General features: G+C 49.4%; 30 non-coding genes across 30 annotated transcripts; all 30 read left to right on the forward strand.

The window, feature by feature from the left end:
* Window positions 1-325: 325 nt before the first annotated feature.
* On the forward strand, window positions 326-398 carry Trnak-uuu. The gene has a single exon. It is a non-coding gene; the product is annotated as a tRNA-Lys (tRNA).
* A 138-nt stretch (window positions 399-536) lies between these two features.
* Window positions 537-618, forward strand: Trnas-cga. The gene has a single exon. It is a non-coding gene; the product is annotated as a tRNA-Ser (tRNA).
* A 740-nt stretch (window positions 619-1,358) lies between these two features.
* Trnas-uga lies at window positions 1,359-1,440 on the forward strand. Its single transcript has one exon. It is a non-coding gene; the product is annotated as a tRNA-Ser (tRNA).
* A 580-nt stretch (window positions 1,441-2,020) lies between these two features.
* On the forward strand, window positions 2,021-2,093 carry Trnaf-gaa. Its single transcript has one exon. It is a non-coding gene; the product is annotated as a tRNA-Phe (tRNA).
* Window positions 2,094-2,633: 540 nt separating this feature from the next.
* On the forward strand, window positions 2,634-2,706 carry Trnak-uuu. Its single transcript has one exon. It is a non-coding gene; the product is annotated as a tRNA-Lys (tRNA).
* A 138-nt stretch (window positions 2,707-2,844) lies between these two features.
* Trnas-cga lies at window positions 2,845-2,926 on the forward strand. Its single transcript has one exon. It is a non-coding gene; the product is annotated as a tRNA-Ser (tRNA).
* Window positions 2,927-3,666: 740 nt separating this feature from the next.
* On the forward strand, window positions 3,667-3,748 carry Trnas-uga. The gene has a single exon. It is a non-coding gene; the product is annotated as a tRNA-Ser (tRNA).
* A 580-nt stretch (window positions 3,749-4,328) lies between these two features.
* Window positions 4,329-4,401, forward strand: Trnaf-gaa. The gene has a single exon. It is a non-coding gene; the product is annotated as a tRNA-Phe (tRNA).
* Window positions 4,402-4,941: 540 nt separating this feature from the next.
* Window positions 4,942-5,014, forward strand: Trnak-uuu. The gene has a single exon. It is a non-coding gene; the product is annotated as a tRNA-Lys (tRNA).
* A 138-nt stretch (window positions 5,015-5,152) lies between these two features.
* Trnas-cga lies at window positions 5,153-5,234 on the forward strand. The gene has a single exon. It is a non-coding gene; the product is annotated as a tRNA-Ser (tRNA).
* A 740-nt stretch (window positions 5,235-5,974) lies between these two features.
* Trnas-uga lies at window positions 5,975-6,056 on the forward strand. The gene has a single exon. It is a non-coding gene; the product is annotated as a tRNA-Ser (tRNA).
* A 580-nt stretch (window positions 6,057-6,636) lies between these two features.
* Trnaf-gaa lies at window positions 6,637-6,709 on the forward strand. The gene has a single exon. It is a non-coding gene; the product is annotated as a tRNA-Phe (tRNA).
* Window positions 6,710-7,249: 540 nt separating this feature from the next.
* Trnak-uuu lies at window positions 7,250-7,322 on the forward strand. Its single transcript has one exon. It is a non-coding gene; the product is annotated as a tRNA-Lys (tRNA).
* Window positions 7,323-7,460: 138 nt separating this feature from the next.
* On the forward strand, window positions 7,461-7,542 carry Trnas-cga. The gene has a single exon. It is a non-coding gene; the product is annotated as a tRNA-Ser (tRNA).
* A 740-nt stretch (window positions 7,543-8,282) lies between these two features.
* On the forward strand, window positions 8,283-8,364 carry Trnas-uga. Its single transcript has one exon. It is a non-coding gene; the product is annotated as a tRNA-Ser (tRNA).
* Window positions 8,365-8,944: 580 nt separating this feature from the next.
* Trnaf-gaa lies at window positions 8,945-9,017 on the forward strand. Its single transcript has one exon. It is a non-coding gene; the product is annotated as a tRNA-Phe (tRNA).
* A 540-nt stretch (window positions 9,018-9,557) lies between these two features.
* On the forward strand, window positions 9,558-9,630 carry Trnak-uuu. The gene has a single exon. It is a non-coding gene; the product is annotated as a tRNA-Lys (tRNA).
* Window positions 9,631-9,768: 138 nt separating this feature from the next.
* Trnas-cga lies at window positions 9,769-9,850 on the forward strand. Its single transcript has one exon. It is a non-coding gene; the product is annotated as a tRNA-Ser (tRNA).
* A 740-nt stretch (window positions 9,851-10,590) lies between these two features.
* Trnas-uga lies at window positions 10,591-10,672 on the forward strand. The gene has a single exon. It is a non-coding gene; the product is annotated as a tRNA-Ser (tRNA).
* Window positions 10,673-11,252: 580 nt separating this feature from the next.
* On the forward strand, window positions 11,253-11,325 carry Trnaf-gaa. Its single transcript has one exon. It is a non-coding gene; the product is annotated as a tRNA-Phe (tRNA).
* A 540-nt stretch (window positions 11,326-11,865) lies between these two features.
* Trnak-uuu lies at window positions 11,866-11,938 on the forward strand. Its single transcript has one exon. It is a non-coding gene; the product is annotated as a tRNA-Lys (tRNA).
* A 138-nt stretch (window positions 11,939-12,076) lies between these two features.
* Window positions 12,077-12,158, forward strand: Trnas-cga. Its single transcript has one exon. It is a non-coding gene; the product is annotated as a tRNA-Ser (tRNA).
* Window positions 12,159-12,898: 740 nt separating this feature from the next.
* Window positions 12,899-12,980, forward strand: Trnas-uga. Its single transcript has one exon. It is a non-coding gene; the product is annotated as a tRNA-Ser (tRNA).
* A 580-nt stretch (window positions 12,981-13,560) lies between these two features.
* Trnaf-gaa lies at window positions 13,561-13,633 on the forward strand. The gene has a single exon. It is a non-coding gene; the product is annotated as a tRNA-Phe (tRNA).
* A 540-nt stretch (window positions 13,634-14,173) lies between these two features.
* On the forward strand, window positions 14,174-14,246 carry Trnak-uuu. Its single transcript has one exon. It is a non-coding gene; the product is annotated as a tRNA-Lys (tRNA).
* Window positions 14,247-14,384: 138 nt separating this feature from the next.
* Window positions 14,385-14,466, forward strand: Trnas-cga. Its single transcript has one exon. It is a non-coding gene; the product is annotated as a tRNA-Ser (tRNA).
* A 740-nt stretch (window positions 14,467-15,206) lies between these two features.
* On the forward strand, window positions 15,207-15,288 carry Trnas-uga. The gene has a single exon. It is a non-coding gene; the product is annotated as a tRNA-Ser (tRNA).
* A 580-nt stretch (window positions 15,289-15,868) lies between these two features.
* On the forward strand, window positions 15,869-15,941 carry Trnaf-gaa. The gene has a single exon. It is a non-coding gene; the product is annotated as a tRNA-Phe (tRNA).
* A 540-nt stretch (window positions 15,942-16,481) lies between these two features.
* On the forward strand, window positions 16,482-16,554 carry Trnak-uuu. The gene has a single exon. It is a non-coding gene; the product is annotated as a tRNA-Lys (tRNA).
* Window positions 16,555-16,692: 138 nt separating this feature from the next.
* On the forward strand, window positions 16,693-16,774 carry Trnas-cga. The gene has a single exon. It is a non-coding gene; the product is annotated as a tRNA-Ser (tRNA).
* Window positions 16,775-17,378: the final 604 nt, after the last annotated feature.

The raw sequence follows: 17,378 nt of genomic DNA on the forward strand, positions 1-17,378 counted from the left end.
TCTTCAACGGAACCGTGAAATGAGCGAAAGCGTGGGAAACATTGCATTCGAAATGCTTGTGAATTTTCCAACTGCCCAGTGAGTGTCGACAAAACACGTAAATTCTCTGCTCCAACGTATGAGACGTAACAACTGGTGCAATTTGTTGTTGCATCATGTGCCAGCAGTCTTCGATAGTGTGTTACAAGCTTAGCGCGGTAAGTTTGTAGACAGCATTTAGGCGACGTTTTATTTGTTAACGGCCCCATACAGCGATTGCACAACAGTAAAGGACATGAGTCAATGTATAGTTGTGCGTCGTGGGAGGTTTTGCAGCCTCGTGTGAGCCCGGATAGCTCAGTCGGTAGAGCATTAGGCTTTTAACCTAAGGGCCCAGGTTTCAAGTCCCTGTCCAGGCGGAAATTTTAATACTTTGGTAGCGATTCGTCTGGTAGCGGTGGAGACGCTACAGAAAATAATGCAGCTACGCCGTTTTCTGACACCACAGTGCTTTAAACGGTAGCAGTTGCATGTGTCCGGAGAACACCGCGCTAACGGCAGTCGTGGCCGAGTGGTTAAGGCGTCTGACTCGAAATCAGATTCCCTCTGGGAGCGTAGGTTCGAATCCTACCGGCTGCGTGCGATTTTGCGTAAAGAGGAGCAAACATTTTCGCACACATGTGACATGTGTGGGCGAATGCGGGTGCAAACCAGTGACGCCATTCTCAACAAGACGAAAATTTCCGTTTTAAGAATACTGAGTTTTCGCGACGACCGCTGCTTACTCTGGCTATCGGTTCACCTCACACTGACACTGACGCTGGGACTGCAGAAAGCCGTCGCTGAGATCGTGAGTACACAGATGTGCTCGAAAGTGATGGACAGAGCGAACATCTCATTTTCTTTTTAAGAATCGCAATTTCAATCACTCGAGTGCGGCAAAAGCAGTGGTGCAGCGTTTCTTTTCTTAAGATCTCGCAGCTGCTTGGAGGTATGTCCATCGTTTTAAGACGACAGAAAACTAGCGTCAGCGGTGCGTCAGTGGGAAGTCGGTGAAGTCGCCATTGGAGCCGTAAGCCAGTAATTACGACATGCGAATCACTCGCACACCACGCAGCTGTACGATAATGCTCTTGCGTGGGTCCGCATAGCTGAGTCGGTAGAGCGTTAGGTTTTCAACCAAAGGGTCCTGGGTTCAAGTCCCTGTCTGGGCGAAAATTAATACACCTGTGTTCAAGTCCCTGACTGGGCGAAAATTAATACACTTTCGTAACGGCTAATGGAAACCGTACAGGAAAGAGTGAGGCCACGCCGTTTTCTGCCACCAGATTGCTTCTAAAGATGGCGGTTACAGTTGTCGGGAGTCGCTTCCGCCACCGGCAGTCGTGGCCGAGTGGTTAAGGCGTCTGACTTGAAATCAGATTCCCTCTGGGAGCGTAGGTTCGAGTCCTGCCGACTGCGAAAATTTTCTCGCTCTCAAATGGCGGACGTTCAGCTGCATCCTAGCAGTTGCGTCACTACTAAACACGTGGGTCACCAGCAATGTGCAGTGCTATTTGATCCAGGGCGCAGCGCTACAGTCGCGCCCAGAAGCCGCAGCTCATCTCCGCGTCTCACAGGCGTCCACCAGGTGTTAGTACAAGTGTCGCCTCCCTGGGCAGTGCAGATGTGTCCATTTTAGCTTGCAGACGATGACGTGTGAGCTAACGCAAGTCGAATGTTTTACCGTGTGTATCTGCTAGATACTGCCTCCCATACGGTGGAGAGACTCACTCCTTCTTGTGTCTCGTTCTCCGCACACGAGTTGCCCCTGGCATCGATATGACACGGGTTTTCTAGCGTCAGCGAAGTCAATATTACACGAATCGAGTCGACATGTTTGCTTGTTACGATGACGGAAGAAGAAGAAATGTGTGTGTAACTTCACTGCATCGGCTGCTCGCCTTTCAGCGCCCCTGTGTCTTATCAGACGAAGGTGACTGTGAAATTGGCAACGAGGCAGATGTTAATCAACACATGCAAATGAGAACCTTCAACGTCAGCCGAAATAGCTCAGTTGGGAGAGCGTTAGACTGAAGATCTAAAGGTCCCTGGTTCGATCCCGGGTTTCGGCAGGGATTCGTTTTGATGCGACGCCAATGGAATTACTCTGCGTTTGTGATAATGCAACTACCGCTGACAACAAAAATGACTCTCTCCTGTAGCTGTTCTGGTTGTCTAGTGCATGCCATAAGAGGAACTCACTAGACAACTAACTCCCCTAGAAGCAAAAGAATTAAAAATATCCTACCGACTGCATTCCTTTTTCTGTGTCAGGTGGTGAAGAACGTCTTCAACGGAACCGTGAAATGAGCGAAAGCGTGGGAAACATTGCATTCGAAATGCTTGTGAATTTTCCAATTGCCCAGTGAGTGTCGACAAAACACGTAAATTCTCTGCTCCAACGTATGAGACGTAACAACTGGTGCAATTTGTTGTTTCATCATGTGCCAGCAGTCTTCGATAGTGTGTTACGAGCTTAGCGCGGTAAGTTTGTAGACAGCATTTAGGCGACGTTTTATTTGTTAACGGCCCCATACAGCGATTGCACAACAGTAAAGGACATGAGTCAATGTATAGTTGTGCGTCGTGGGAGGTTTTGCAGCCTCGTGTGAGCCCGGATAGCTCAGTCGGTAGAGCATTAGGCTTTTAACCTAAGGGCTCAGGTTTCAAGTCCCTGTCCAGGCGGAAATTTTAATACTTTGGTAGCGATTCGTCTGGTAGCGGTGGAGACGCTACAGAAAATAATGCAGCTACGCCGTTTTCTGACACCACAGTGCTTTAAACGGTAGCAGTTGCATGTGTCCGGAGAACACCGCGCTAACGGCAGTCGTGGCCGAGTGGTTAAGGCGTCTGACTCGAAATCAGATTCCCTCTGGGAGCGTAGGTTCGAATCCTACCGGCTGCGTGCGATTTTGCGTAAAGAGGAGCAAACATTTTCGCACACATGTGACATGTGTGGGCGAATGCGGGTGCAAACCAGTGACGCCATTCTCAACAAGACGAAAATTTCCGTTTTAAGAATACTGAGTTTTCGCGACGACCGCTGCTTACTCTGGCTATCGGTTCACCTCACACTGACACTGACGCTGGGACTGCAGAAAGCCGTCGCTGAGATCGTGAGTACACAGATGTGCTCGAAAGTGATGGACAGAGCGAACATCTCATTTTCTTTTTAAGAATCGCAATTTCAATCACTCGAGTGCGGCAAAAGCAGTGGTGCAGCGTTTCTTTTCTTAAGATCTCGCAGCTGCTTGGAGGTATGTCCATCGTTTTAAGACGACAGAAAACTAGCGTCAGCGGTGCGTCAGTGGGAAGTCGGTGAAGTCGCCATTGGAGCCGTAAGCCAGTAATTACGACATGCGAATCACTCGCACACCACGCAGCTGTACGATAATGCTCTTGCGTGGGTCCGCATAGCTGAGTCGGTAGAGCGTTAGGTTTTCAACCAAAGGGTCCTGGGTTCAAGTCCCTGTCTGGGCGAAAATTAATACACCTGCGTTCAAGTCCCTGACTGGGCGAAAATTAATACACTTTCGTAACGGCTAATGGAAACCGTACAGGAAAGAGTGAGGCCACGCCGTTTTCTGCCACCAGATTGCTTCTAAAGATGGCGGTTACAGTTGTCGGGAGTCGCTTCCGCCACCGGCAGTCGTGGCCGAGTGGTTAAGGCGTCTGACTTGAAATCAGATTCCCTCTGGGAGCGTAGGTTCGAGTCCTGCCGACTGCGAAAATTTTCTCGCTCTCAAATGGCGGACGTTCAGCTGCATCCTAGCAGTTGCGTCACTACTAAACACGTGGGTCACCAGCAATGTGCAGTGCTATTTGATCCAGGGCGCAGCGCTACAGTCGCGCCCAGAAGCCGCAGCTCATCTCCGCGTCTCACAGGCGTCCACCAGGTGTTAGTACAAGTGTCGCCTCACTGGGCAGTGCAGATGTGTCCATTTTAGCTTGCAGACGATGACGTGTGAGCTAACGCAAGTCGAATGTTTTACCGTGTGTATCTGCTAGATACTGCCTCCCATACGGTGGAGAGACTCACTCCTTCTTGTGTCTCGTTCTCCGCACACGAGTTGCCCCTGGCATCGATATGACACGGGTTTTCTAGCGTCAGCGAAGTCAATATTACACGAATCGAGTCGACATGTTTGCTTGTTACGATGACGGAAGAAGAAGAAATGTGTGTGTAACTTCACTGCATCGGCTGCTCGCCTTTCAGCGCCCCTGTGTCTTATCAGACGAAGGTGACTGTGAAATTGGCAACGAGGCAGAGGTTAATGAACACATGCAAATGAGAACCTTCAACGTCAGCCGAAATAGCTCAGTTGGGAGAGCGTTAGACTGAAGATCTAAAGGTCCCTGGTTCGATCCCGGGTTTCGGCAGGGATTCGTTTTGATGCGACGCCAATGGAATTACTCTGCGTTTGTGATAATGCAACTACCGCTGACAACAAAAATGACTCTCTCCTGTAGCTGTTCTGGTTGTCTAGTGCATGCCATAAGAGGAACTCACTAGACAACTAACTCCCCTAGAAGCAAAAGAATTAAAAATATCCTACCGACTGCATTCCTTTTTCTGTGTCAGGTGGTGAAGAACGTCTTCAACGGAACCGTGAAATGAGCGAAAGCGTGGGAAACATTGCATTCGAAATGCTTGTGAATTTTCCAATTGCCCAGTGAGTGTCGACAAAACACGTAAATTCTCTGCTCCAACGTATGAGACGTAACAACTGGTGCAATTTGTTGTTGCATCATGTGCCAGCAGTCTTCGATAGTGTGTTACGAGCTTAGCGCGGTAAGTTTGTAGACAGCATTTAGGCGACGTTTTATTTGTTAACGGCCCCATACAGCGATTGCACAACAGTAAAGGACATGAGTCAATGTATAGTTGTGCGTCGTGGGAGGTTTTGCAGCCTCGTGTGAGCCCGGATAGCTCAGTCGGTAGAGCATTAGGCTTTTAACCTAAGGGCCCAGGTTTCAAGTCCCTGTCCAGGCGGAAATTTTAATACTTTGGTAGCGATTCGTCTGGTAGCGGTGGAGACGCTACAGAAAATAATGCAGCTACGCCGTTTTCTGACACCACAGTGCTTTAAACGGTAGCAGTTGCATGTGTCCGGAGAACACCGCGCTAACGGCAGTCGTGGCCGAGTGGTTAAGGCGTCTGACTCGAAATCAGATTCCCTCTGGGAGCGTAGGTTCGAATCCTACCGGCTGCGTGCGATTTTGCGTAAAGAGGAGCAAACATTTTCGCACACATGTGACATGTGTGGGCGAATGCGGGTGCAAACCAGTGACGCCATTCTCAACAAGACGAAAATTTCCGTTTTAAGAATACTGAGTTTTCGCGACGACCGCTGCTTACTCTGGCTATCGGTTCACCTCACACTGACACTGACGCTGGGACTGCAGAAAGCCGTCGCTGAGATCGTGAGTACACAGATGTGCTCGAAAGTGATGGACAGAGCGAACATCTCATTTTCTTTTTAAGAATCGCAATTTCAATCACTCGAGTGCGGCAAAAGCAGTGGTGCAGCGTTTCTTTTCTTAAGATCTCGCAGCTGCTTGGAGGTATGTCCATCGTTTTAAGACGACAGAAAACTAGCGTCAGCGGTGCGTCAGTGGGAAGTCGGTGAAGTCGCCATTGGAGCCGTAAGCCAGTAATTACGACATGCGAATCACTCGCACACCACGCAGCTGTACGATAATGCTCTTGCGTGGGTCCGCATAGCTGAGTCGGTATAGCGTTAGGTTTTCAACCAAAGGGTCCTGGGTTCAAGTCCCTGTCTGGGCGAAAATTAATACACCTGTGTTCAAGTCCCTGACTGGGCGAAAATTAATACACTTTCGTAACGGCTAATGGAAACCGTACAGGAAAGAGTGAGGCCACGCCGTTTTCTGCCACCAGATTGCTTCTAAAGATGGCGGTTACAGTTGTCGGGAGTCGCTTCCGCCACCGGCAGTCGTGGCCGAGTGGGTAAGGCGTCTGACTTGAAATCAGATTCCCTCTGGGAGCGTAGGTTCGAGTCCTGCCGACTGCGAAAATTTTCTCGCTCTCAAATGGCGGACGTTCAGCTGCATCCTAGCAGTTGCGTCACTACTAAACACGTGGGTCACCAGCAATGTGCAGTGCTATTTGATCCAGGGCGCAGCGCTACAGTCGCGCCCAGAAGCCGCAGCTCATCTCCGCGTCTCACAGGCGTCCACCAGGTGTTAGTACAAGTGTCGCCTCACTGGGCAGTGCAGATGTGTCCATTTTAGCTTGCAGACGATGACGTGTGAGCTAACGCAAGTCGAATGTTTTACCGTGTGTATCTGCTAGATACTGCCTCCCATACGGTGGAGAGACTCACTCCTTCTTGTGTCTCGTTCTCCGCACACGAGTTGCCCCTGGCATCGATATGACACGGGTTTTCTAGCGTCAGCGAAGTCAATATTACACGAATCGAGTCGACATGTTTGCTTGTTACGATGACGGAAGAAGAAGAAATGTGTGTGTAACTTCACTGCATCGGCTGCTCGCCTTTCAGCGCCCCTGTGTCTTATCAGACGAAGGTGACTGTGAAATTGGCAACGAGGCAGAGGTTAATCAACACATGCAAATGAGAACCTTCAACGTCAGCCGAAATAGCTCAGTTGGGAGAGCGTTAGACTGAAGATCTAAAGGTCCCTGGTTCGATCCCGGGTTTCGGCAGGGATTCGTTTTGATGCGACGCCAATGGAATTACTCTGCGTTTGTGATAATGCAACTACCGCTGACAACAAAAATGACTCTCTCCTGTAGCTGTTCTGGTTGTCTAGTGCATGCCATAAGAGGAACTCACTAGACAACTAACTCCCCTAGAAGCAAAAGAATTAAAAATATCCTACCGACTGCATTCCTTTTTCTGTGTCAGGTGGTGAAGAACGTCTTCAACGGAACCGTGAAATGAGCGAAAGCGTGGGAAACATTGCATTCGAAATGCTTGTGAATTTTCCAATTGCCCAGTGAGTGTCGACAAAACACGTAAATTCTCTGCTCCAACGTATGAGACGTAACAACTGGTGCAATTTGTTGTTTCATCATGTGCCAGCAGTCTTCGATAGTGTGTTACGAGCTTAGCGCGGTAAGTTTGTAGACAGCATTTAGGCGACGTTTTATTTGTTAACGGCCCCATACAGCGATTGCACAACAGTAAAGGACATGAGTCAATGTATAGTTGTGCGTCGTGGGAGGTTTTGCAGCCTCGTGTGAGCCCGGATAGCTCAGTCGGTAGAGCATTAGGCTTTTAACCTAAGGGCTCAGGTTTCAAGTCCCTGTCCAGGCGGAAATTTTAATACTTTGGTAGCGATTCGTCTGGTAGCGGTGGAGACGCTACAGAAAATAATGCAGCTACGCCGTTTTCTGACACCACAGTGCTTTAAACGGTAGCAGTTGCATGTGTCCGGAGAACACCGCGCTAACGGCAGTCGTGGCCGAGTGGTTAAGGCGTCTGACTCGAAATCAGATTCCCTCTGGGAGCGTAGGTTCGAATCCTACCGGCTGCGTGCGATTTTGCGTAAAGAGGAGCAAACATTTTCGCACACATGTGACATGTGTGGGCGAATGCGGGTGCAAACCAGTGACGCCATTCTCAACAAGACGAAAATTTCCGTTTTAAGAATACTGAGTTTTCGCGACGACCGCTGCTTACTCTGGCTATCGGTTCACCTCACACTGACACTGACGCTGGGACTGCAGAAAGCCGTCGCTGAGATCGTGACTACACAGATGTGCTCGAAAGTGATGGACAGAGCGAACATCTCATTTTCTTTTTAAGAATCGCAATTTCAATCACTCGAGTGCGGCAAAAGCAGTGGTGCAGCGTTTCTTTTCTTAAGATCTCGCAGCTGCTTGGAGGTATGTCCATCGTTTTAAGACGACAGAAAACTAGCGTCAGCGGTGCGTCAGAGGGAAGTCGGTGAAGTCGCCATTGGAGCCGTAAGCCAGTAATTACGACATGCGAATCACTCGCACACCACGCAGCTGTACGATAATGCTCGTGCGTGGGTCCGCATAGCTGAGTCGGTAGAGCGTTAGGTTTTCAACCAAAGGGTCCTGGGTTCAAGTCCCTGTCTGGGCGAAAATTAATACACCTGCGTTCAAGTCCCTGACTGGGCGAAAATTAATACACTTTCGTAACGGCTAATGGAAACCGTACAGGAAAGAGTGAGGCCACGCCGTTTTCTGCCACCAGATTGCTTCTAAAGATGGCGGTTACAGTTGTCGGGAGTCGCTTCCGCCACCGGCAGTCGTGGCCGAGTGGTTAAGGCGTCTGACTTGAAATCAGATTCCCTCTGGGAGCGTAGGTTCGAGTCCTGCCGACTGCGAAAATTTTCTCGCTCTCAAATGGCGGACGTTCAGCTGCATCCTAGCAGTTGCGTCACTACTAAACACGTGGGTCACCAGCAATGTGCAGTGCTATTTGATCCAGGGCGCAGCGCTACAGTCGCGCCCAGAAGCCGCAGCTCATCTCCGCGTCTCACAGGCGTCCACCAGGTGTTAGTACAAGTGTCGCCTCACTGGGCAGTGCAGATGTGTCCATTTTAGCTTGCAGACGATGACGTGTGAGCTAACGCAAGTCGAATGTTTTACCGTGTGTATCTGCTAGATACTGCCTCCCATACGGTGGAGAGACTCACTCCTTCTTGTGTCTCGTTCTCCGCACACGAGTTGCCCCTGGCATCGATATGACACGGGTTTTCTAGCGTCAGCGAAGTCAATATTACACGAATCGAGTCGACATGTTTGCTTGTTACGATGACGGAAGAAGAAGAAATGTGTGTGTAACTTCACTGCATCGGCTGCTCGCCTTTCAGCGCCCCTGTGTCTTATCAGACGAAGGTGACTGTGAAATTGGCAACGAGGCAGAGGTTAATGAACACATGCAAATGAGAACCTTCAACGTCAGCCGAAATAGCTCAGTTGGGAGAGCGTTAGACTGAAGATCTAAAGGTCCCTGGTTCGATCCCGGGTTTCGGCAGGGATTCGTTTTGATGCGACGCCAATGGAATTACTCTGCGTTTGTGATAATGCAACTACCGCTGACAACAAAAATGACTCTCTCCTGTAGCTGTTCTGGTTGTCTAGTGCATGCCATAAGAGGAACTCACTAGACAACTAACTCCCCTAGAAGCAAAAGAATTAAAAATATCCTACCGACTGCATTCCTTTTTCTGTGTCAGGTGGTGAAGAACGTCTTCAACGGAACCGTGAAATGAGCGAAAGCGTGGGAAACATTGCATTCGAAATGCTTGTGAATTTTCCAATTGCCCAGTGAGTGTCGACAAAACACGTAAATTCTCTGCTCCAACGTATGAGACGTAACAACTGGTGCAATTTGTTGTTGCATCATGTGCCAGCAGTCTTCGATAGTGTGTTACGAGCTTAGCGCGGTAAGTTTGTAGACAGCATTTAGGCGACGTTTTATTTGTTAACGGCCCCATACAGCGATTGCACAACAGTAAAGGACATGAGTCAATGTATAGTTGTGCGTCGTGGGAGGTTTTGCAGCCTCGTGTGAGCCCGGATAGCTCAGTCGGTAGAGCATTAGGCTTTTAACCTAAGGGCCCAGGTTTCAAGTCCCTGTCCAGGCGGAAATTTTAATACTTTGGTAGCGATTCGTCTGGTAGCGGTGGAGACGCTACAGAAAATAATGCAGCTACGCCGTTTTCTGACACCACAGTGCTTTAAACGGTAGCAGTTGCATGTGTCCGGAGAACACCGCGCTAACGGCAGTCGTGGCCGAGTGGTTAAGGCGTCTGACTCGAAATCAGATTCCCTCTGGGAGCGTAGGTTCGAATCCTACCGGCTGCGTGCGATTTTGCGTAAAGAGGAGCAAACATTTTCGCACACATGTGACATGTGTGGGCGAATGCGGGTGCAAACCAGTGACGCCATTCTCAACAAGACGAAAATTTCCGTTTTAAGAATACTGAGTTTTCGCGACGACCGCTGCTTACTCTGGCTATCGGTTCACCTCACACTGACACTGACGCTGGGACTGCAGAAAGCCGTCGCTGAGATCGTGAGTACACAGATGTGCTCGAAAGTGATGGACAGAGCGAACATCTCATTTTCTTTTTAAGAATCGCAATTTCAATCACTCGAGTGCGGCAAAAGCAGTGGTGCAGCGTTTCTTTTCTTAAGATCTCGCAGCTGCTTGGAGGTATGTCCATCGTTTTAAGACGACAGAAAACTAGCGTCAGCGGTGCGTCAGTGGGAAGTCGGTGAAGTCGCCATTGGAGCCGTAAGCCAGTAATTACAACATGCGAATCACTCGCACACCACGCAGCTGTACGATAATGCTCTTGCGTGGGTCCGCATAGCTGAGTCGGTAGAGCGTTAGGTTTTCAACCAAAGGGTCCTGGGTTCAAGTCCCTGTCTGGGCGAAAATTAATACACCTGTGTTCAAGTCCCTGACTGGGCGAAAATTAATACACTTTCGTAACGGCTAATGGAAACCGTACAGGAAAGAGTGAGGCCACGCCGTTTTCTGCCACCAGATTGCTTCTAAAGATGGCGGTTACAGTTGTCGGGAGTCGCTTCCGCCACCGGCAGTCGTGGCCGAGTGGGTAAGGCGTCTGACTTGAAATCAGATTCCCTCTGGGAGCGTAGGTTCGAGTCCTGCCGACTGCGAAAATTTTCTCGCTCTCAAATGGCGGACGTTCAGCTGCATCCTAGCAGTTGCGTCACTACTAAACACGTGGGTCACCAGCAATGTGCAGTGCTATTTGATCCAGGGCGCAGCGCTACAGTCGCGCCCAGAAGCCGCAGCTCATCTCCGCGTCTCACAGGCGTCCACCAGGTGTTAGTACAAGTGTCGCCTCACTGGGCAGTGCAGATGTGTCCATTTTAGCTTGCAGACGATGACGTGTGAGCTAACGCAAGTCGAATGTTTTACCGTGTGTATCTGCTAGATACTGCCTCCCATACGGTGGAGAGACTCACTCCTTCTTGTGTCTCGTTCTCCGCACACGAGTTGCCCCTGGCATCGATATGACACGGGTTTTCTAGCGTCAGCGAAGTCAATATTACACGAATCGAGTCGACATGTTTGCTTGTTACGATGACGGAAGAAGAAGAAATGTGTGTGTAACTTCACTGCATCGGCTGCTCGCCTTTCAGCGCCCCTGTGTCTTATCAGACGAAGGTGACTGTGACATTGGCAACGAGGCAGAGGTTAATGAACACATGCAAATGAGAACCTTCAACGTCAGCCGAAATAGCTCAGTTGGGAGAGCGTTAGACTGAAGATCTAAAGGTCCCTGGTTCGATCCCGGGTTTCGGCAGGGATTCGTTTTGATGCGACGCCAATGGAATTACTCTGCGTTTGTGATAATGCAACTACCGCTGACAACAAAAATGACTCTCTCCTGTAGCTGTTCTGGTTGTCTAGTGCATGCCATAAGAGGAACTCACTAGACAACTAACTCCCCTAGAAGCAAAAGAATTAAAAATATCCTACCGACTGCATTCCTTTTTCTGTGTCAGGTGGTGAAGAACGTCTTCAACGGAACCGTGAAATGAGCGAAAGCGTGGGAAACATTGCATTCGAAATGCTTGTGAATTTTCCAATTGCCCAGTGAGTGTCGACAAAACACGTAAATTCTCTGCTCCAACGTATGAGACGTAACAACTGGTGCAATTTGTTGTTGCATCATGTGCCAGCAGTCTTCGATAGTGTGTTACGAGCTTAGCGCGATAAGTTTGTAGACAGCATTTAGGCGACGTTTTATTTGTTAACGGCCCCATACAGCGATTGCACAACAGTAAAGGACATGAGTCAATGTATAGTTGTGCGTCGTGGGAGGTTTTGCAGCCTCATGTGAGCCCGGATAGCTCAGTCGGTAGAGCATTAGGCTTTTAACCTAAGGGCCCAGGTTTCAAGTCCCTGTCCAGGCGGAAATTTTAATACTTTGGTAGCGATTCGTCTGGTAGCGGTGGAGACGCTACAGAAAATAATGCAGCTACGCCGTTTTCTGACACCACAGTGCTTTAAACGGTAGCAGTTGCATGTGTCCGGAGAACACCGCGCTAACGGCAGTCGTGGCCGAGTGGTTAAGGCGTCTGACTCGAAATCAGATTCCCTCTGGGAGCGTAGGTTCGAATCCTACCGGCTGCGTGCGATTTTGCGTAAAGAGGAGCAAACATTTTCGCACACATGTGACATGTGTGGGCGAATGCGGGTGCAAACCAGTGACGCCATTCTCAACAAGACGAAAATTTCCGTTTTAAGAATACTGAGTTTTCGCGACGACCGCTGCTTACTCTGGCTATCGGTTCACCTCACACTGACACTGACGCTGGGACTGCAGAAAGCCGTCGCTGAGATCGTGAGTACACAGATGTGCTCGAAAGTGATGGACACAGCGAACATCTCATTTTCTTTTTAAGAATCGCAATTTCAATCACTCGAGTGCGGCAAAAGCAGTGGTGCAGCGTTTCTTTTCTTAAGATCTCGCAGCTGCTTGGAGGTATGTCCATCGTTTTAAGACGACAGAAAACTAGCGTCAGCGGTGCGTCAGTGGGAAGTCGGTGAAGTCGCCATTGGAGCCGTAAGCCAGTAATTACGACATGCGAATCACTCGCACACCACGCAGCTGTACGAAAATGCTCGTGCGTGGGTCCGCATAGCTGAGTCGGTAGAGCGTTAGGTTTTCAACCAAAGGGTCCTGGGTTCAAGTCCCTGTCTGGGCGAAAATTAATACACCTGTGTTCAAGTCCCTGTCTGGGCGAAAATTAATACACTTTCGTAACGGCTAATGGAAACTGTACAGGAAAGAGTGAGGCCACGCCGTTTTCTGCCACCAGATTGCTTCTAAAGATGGCGGTTTCAGTTGTCGGGAGTCGCTTCCGCCACCGGCAGTCGTGGCCGAGTGGTTAAGGCGTCTGATTTGAAATCAGATTCCCTCTGGGAGCGTAGGTTCGAGTCCTGCCTACTGCGAAAATTTTCTCGCTCTCAAATGGCGTACGTTCAGCTGCATCCTAGCAGTTGCGTCACTACTAAACACGTGGGTCACCAGCAATGTGCAGTGCTATTTGATCCAGGGCGCAGCGCTACAGTCGCCCCCAGAAGCCGCAGCTCATCTCCGCGTCTCACAGGCGTCCACCAGGTGTTAGTACAAGTGTCGCCTCACTGGGCAGTGCAGATGTGTCCATTTTAGCTTGCAGACGATGACGTGTGAGCTAACGCAAGTCGAATGTTTTACCGTGTGTATCTGCTAGATACTGCCACTCATACGGTGGAGAGACTCACTCCTTCTTGTGTCTCGTTCTCCGCACACGAGTTGCCCCTGGCATCGATATAGCACGGGTTTTCTAGCGTCAGCGAAGTCAATATTACACGAATCGAGTCGACATGTTTGCTTGTTACGATGACGGAAGAAGAAGAAATGTGTGTGTAACTTCACTGCATCGGCTGCTCGCCTTTCAGCGCCCCTGTGTCTTATCAGACGAAGGTGACTGTGAAATTGGCAACGAGACAGAGTTTAATGAACACATGCAAATGACAACCTTCAACGTCAGCCGAAATAGCTCAGTTGGGAGAGCGTTAGACTGAAGGTGTAAAGGTCCCTGGTTCGATCCCGGGTTTCGGCAGGGATTCGTTTTGATGCGACGCCAATGGAATTACTCTGCGTTTGTGATAATGCAACTACCGCTGACAACAAAAATGACTCTCTCCTGTAGCTGTTCTGGTTGTCTAGTGCATGCCATAAGAGGAACTCACTAGACAACTAACTCCCCTAGAAGCAAAAGAATTAAAAATATCCTACCGACTGCATTCCTTTTTCTGTGTCAGGTGGTGAAGAACGTCTTCAACGGAACCGTGAAATGAGCGAAAGCGTGGGAAACATTGCATTCGAAATGCTTGTGAATTTTCCAATTGCCCACTGAGTGTCGACAAAACACGTAAATTCTCTGCTCCAACGTATGAGACGTAACAACTGGTGCAATTTGTTGTTGCATCATGTGCCAGCAGTCTTCGATAGTGTGTTACGAGCTTAGCGCGATAAGTTTGTAGACAGCATTTAGGCGACGTTTTATTTGTTAACGGCCCCATACAGCGATTGCACAACAGTAAAGGACATGAGTCAATGTATAGTTGTGCGTCGTGGGAGGTTTTGCAGCCTCATGTGAGCCCGGATAGCTCAGTCGGTAGAGCATTAGGCTTTTAACCTAAGGGCCCAGGTTTCAAGTCCCTGTCCAGGCGGAAATTTTAATACTTTGGTAGCGATTCGTCTGGTAGCGGTGGAGACGCTACAGAAAATAATGCAGCTACGCCGTTTTCTGACACCACAGTGCTTTAAACGGTAGCAGTTGCATGTGTCCGGAGAACACCGCGCTAACGGCAGTCGTGGCCGAGTGGTTAAGGCGTCTGACTCGAAATCAGATTCCCTCTGGGAGCGTAGGTTCGAATCCTACCGGCTGCGTGCGATTTTGCGTAAAGAGGAGCAAACATTTTCGCACACATGTGACATGTGTGGGCGAATGCGGGTGCAAACCAGTGACGCCATTCTCAACAAGACGAAAATTTCCGTTTTAAGAATACTGAGTTTTCGCGACGACCGCTGCTTACTCTGGCTATCGGTTCACCTCACACTGACACTGACGCTGGGACTGCAGAAAGCCGTCGCTGAGATCGTGAGTACACAGATGTGCTCGAAAGTGATGGACACAGCGAACATCTCATTTTCTTTTTAAGAATCGCAATTTCAATCACTCGAGTGCGGCAAAAGCAGTGGTGCAGCGTTTCTTTTCTTAAGATCTCGCAGCTGCTTGGAGGTATGTCCATCGTTTTAAGACGACAGAAAACTAGCGTCAGCGGTGCGTCAGTGGGAAGTCGGTGAAGTCGCCATTGGAGCCGTAAGCCAGTAATTACGACATGCGAATCACTCGCACACCACGCAGCTGTACGAAAATGCTCGTGCGTGGGTCCGCATAGCTGAGTCGGTAGAGCGTTAGGTTTTCAACCAAAGGGTCCTGGGTTCAAGTCCCTGTCTGGGCGAAAATTAATACACCTGTGTTCAAGTCCCTGTCTGGGCGAAAATTAATACACTTTCGTAACGGCTAATGGAAACTGTACAGGAAAGAGTGAGGCCACGCCGTTTTCTGCCACCAGATTGCTTCTAAAGATGGCGGTTTCAGTTGTCGGGAGTCGCTTCCGCCACCGGCAGTCGTGGCCGAGTGGTTAAGGCGTCTGATTTGAAATCAGATTCCCTCTGGGAGCGTAGGTTCGAGTCCTGCCTACTGCGAAAATTTTCTCGCTCTCAAATGGCGTACGTTCAGCTGCATCCTAGCAGTTGCGTCACTACTAAACACGTGGGTCACCAGCAATGTGCAGTGCTATTTGATCCAGGGCGCAGCGCTACAGTCGCCCCCAGAAGCCGCAGCTCATCTCCGCGTCTCACAGGCGTCCACCAGGTGTTAGTACAAGTGTCGCCTCAGTGGGCAGTGCAGATGTGTCCATTTTAGCTTGCAGACGATGACGTGTGAGCTAACGCAAGTCGAATGTTTTACCGTGTGTATCTGCTAGATACTGCCACTCATACGGTGGAGAGACTCACTCCTTCTTGTGTCTCGTTCTCCGCACACGAGTTGCCCCTGGCATCGATATAGCACGGGTTTTCTAGCGTCAGCGAAGTCAATATTACACGAATCGAGTCGACATGTTTGCTTGTTACGATGACGGAAGAAGAAGAAATGTGTGTGTAACTTCACTGCATCGGCTGCTCGCCTTTCAGCGCCCCTGTGTCTTATCAGACGAAGGTGACTGTGAAATTGGCAACGAGACAGAGTTTAATGAACACATGCAAATGACAACCTTCAACGTCAGCCGAAATAGCTCAGTTGGGAGAGCGTTAGACTGAAGGTGTAAAGGTCCCTGGTTCGATCCCGGGTTTCGGCAGGGATTCGTTTTGATGCGACGCCAATGGAATTACTCTGCGTTTGTGATAATGCAACTACCGCTGACAACAAAAATGACTCTCTCCTGTAGCTGTTCTGGTTGTCTAGTGCATGCCATAAGAGGAACTCACTAGACAACTAACTCCCCTAGAAGCAAAAGAATTAAAAATATCCTACCGACTGCATTCCTTTTTCTGTGTCAGGTGGTGAAGAACGTCTTCAACGGAACCGTGAAATGAGCGAAAGCGTGGGAAACATTGCATTCGAAATGCTTGTGAATTTTCCAATTGCCCACTGAGTGTCGACAAAACACGTAAATTCTCTGCTCCAACGTATGAGACGTAACAACTGGTGCAATTTGTTGTTGCATCATGTGCCAGCAGTCTTCGATAGTGTGTTACGAGCTTAGCGCGATAAGTTTGTAGACAGCATTTAGGCGACGTTTTATTTGTTAACGGCCCCATACAGCGATTGCACAACAGTAAAGGACATGAGTCAATGTATAGTTGTGCGTCGTGGGAGGTTTTGCAGCCTCATGTGAGCCCGGATAGCTCAGTCGGTAGAGCATTAGGCTTTTAACCTAAGGGCCCAGGTTTCAAGTCCCTGTCCAGGCGGAAATTTTAATACTTTGGTAGCGATTCGTCTGGTAGCGGTGGAGACGCTACAGAAAATAATGCAGCTACGCCGTTTTCTGACACCACAGTGCTTTAAACGGTAGCAGTTGCATGTGTCCGGAGAACACCGCGCTAACGGCAGTCGTGGCCGAGTGGTTAAGGCGTCTGACTCGAAATCAGATTCCCTCTGGGAGCGTAGGTTCGAATCCTACCGGCTGCGTGCGATTTTGCGTAAAGAGGAGCAAACATTTTCGCACACATGTGACATGTGTGGGCGAATGCGGGTGCAAACCAGTGACGCCATTCTCAACAAGACGAAAATTTCCGTTTTAAGAATACTGAGTTTTCGCGACGACCGCTGCTTACTCTGGCTATCGGTTCACCTCACACTGACACTGACGCTGGGACTGCAGAAAGCCGTCGCTGAGATCGTGAGTACACAGATGTGCTCGAAAGTGATGGACACAGCGAACATCTCATTTTCTTTTTAAGAATCGCAATTTCAATCACTCGAGTGCGGCAAAAGCAGTGGTGCAGCGTTTCTTTTCTTAAGATCTCGCAGCTGCTTGGAGGTATGTCCATCGTTTTAAGACGACAGAAAACTAGCGTCAGCGGTGCGTCAGTGGGAAGTCGGTGAAGTCGCCATTGGAGCCGTAAGCCAGTAATTACGACATGCGAATCACTCGCACACCACGCAGCTGTACGAAAATGCTCGTGCGTGGGTCCGCATAGCTGAGTCGGTAGAGCGTTAGCTTTTCAACCAAAGGGTCCTGGGTTCAAGTCCCTGTCTGGGCGAAAATTAATACACCTGTGTTCAAGTCCCT

This window comes from Schistocerca americana, chromosome 3, assembly GCF_021461395.2.
Source record: "Schistocerca americana isolate TAMUIC-IGC-003095 chromosome 3, iqSchAmer2.1, whole genome shotgun sequence".
Classification (NCBI taxonomy): Eukaryota; Metazoa; Arthropoda; class Insecta; order Orthoptera; family Acrididae; genus Schistocerca; species Schistocerca americana.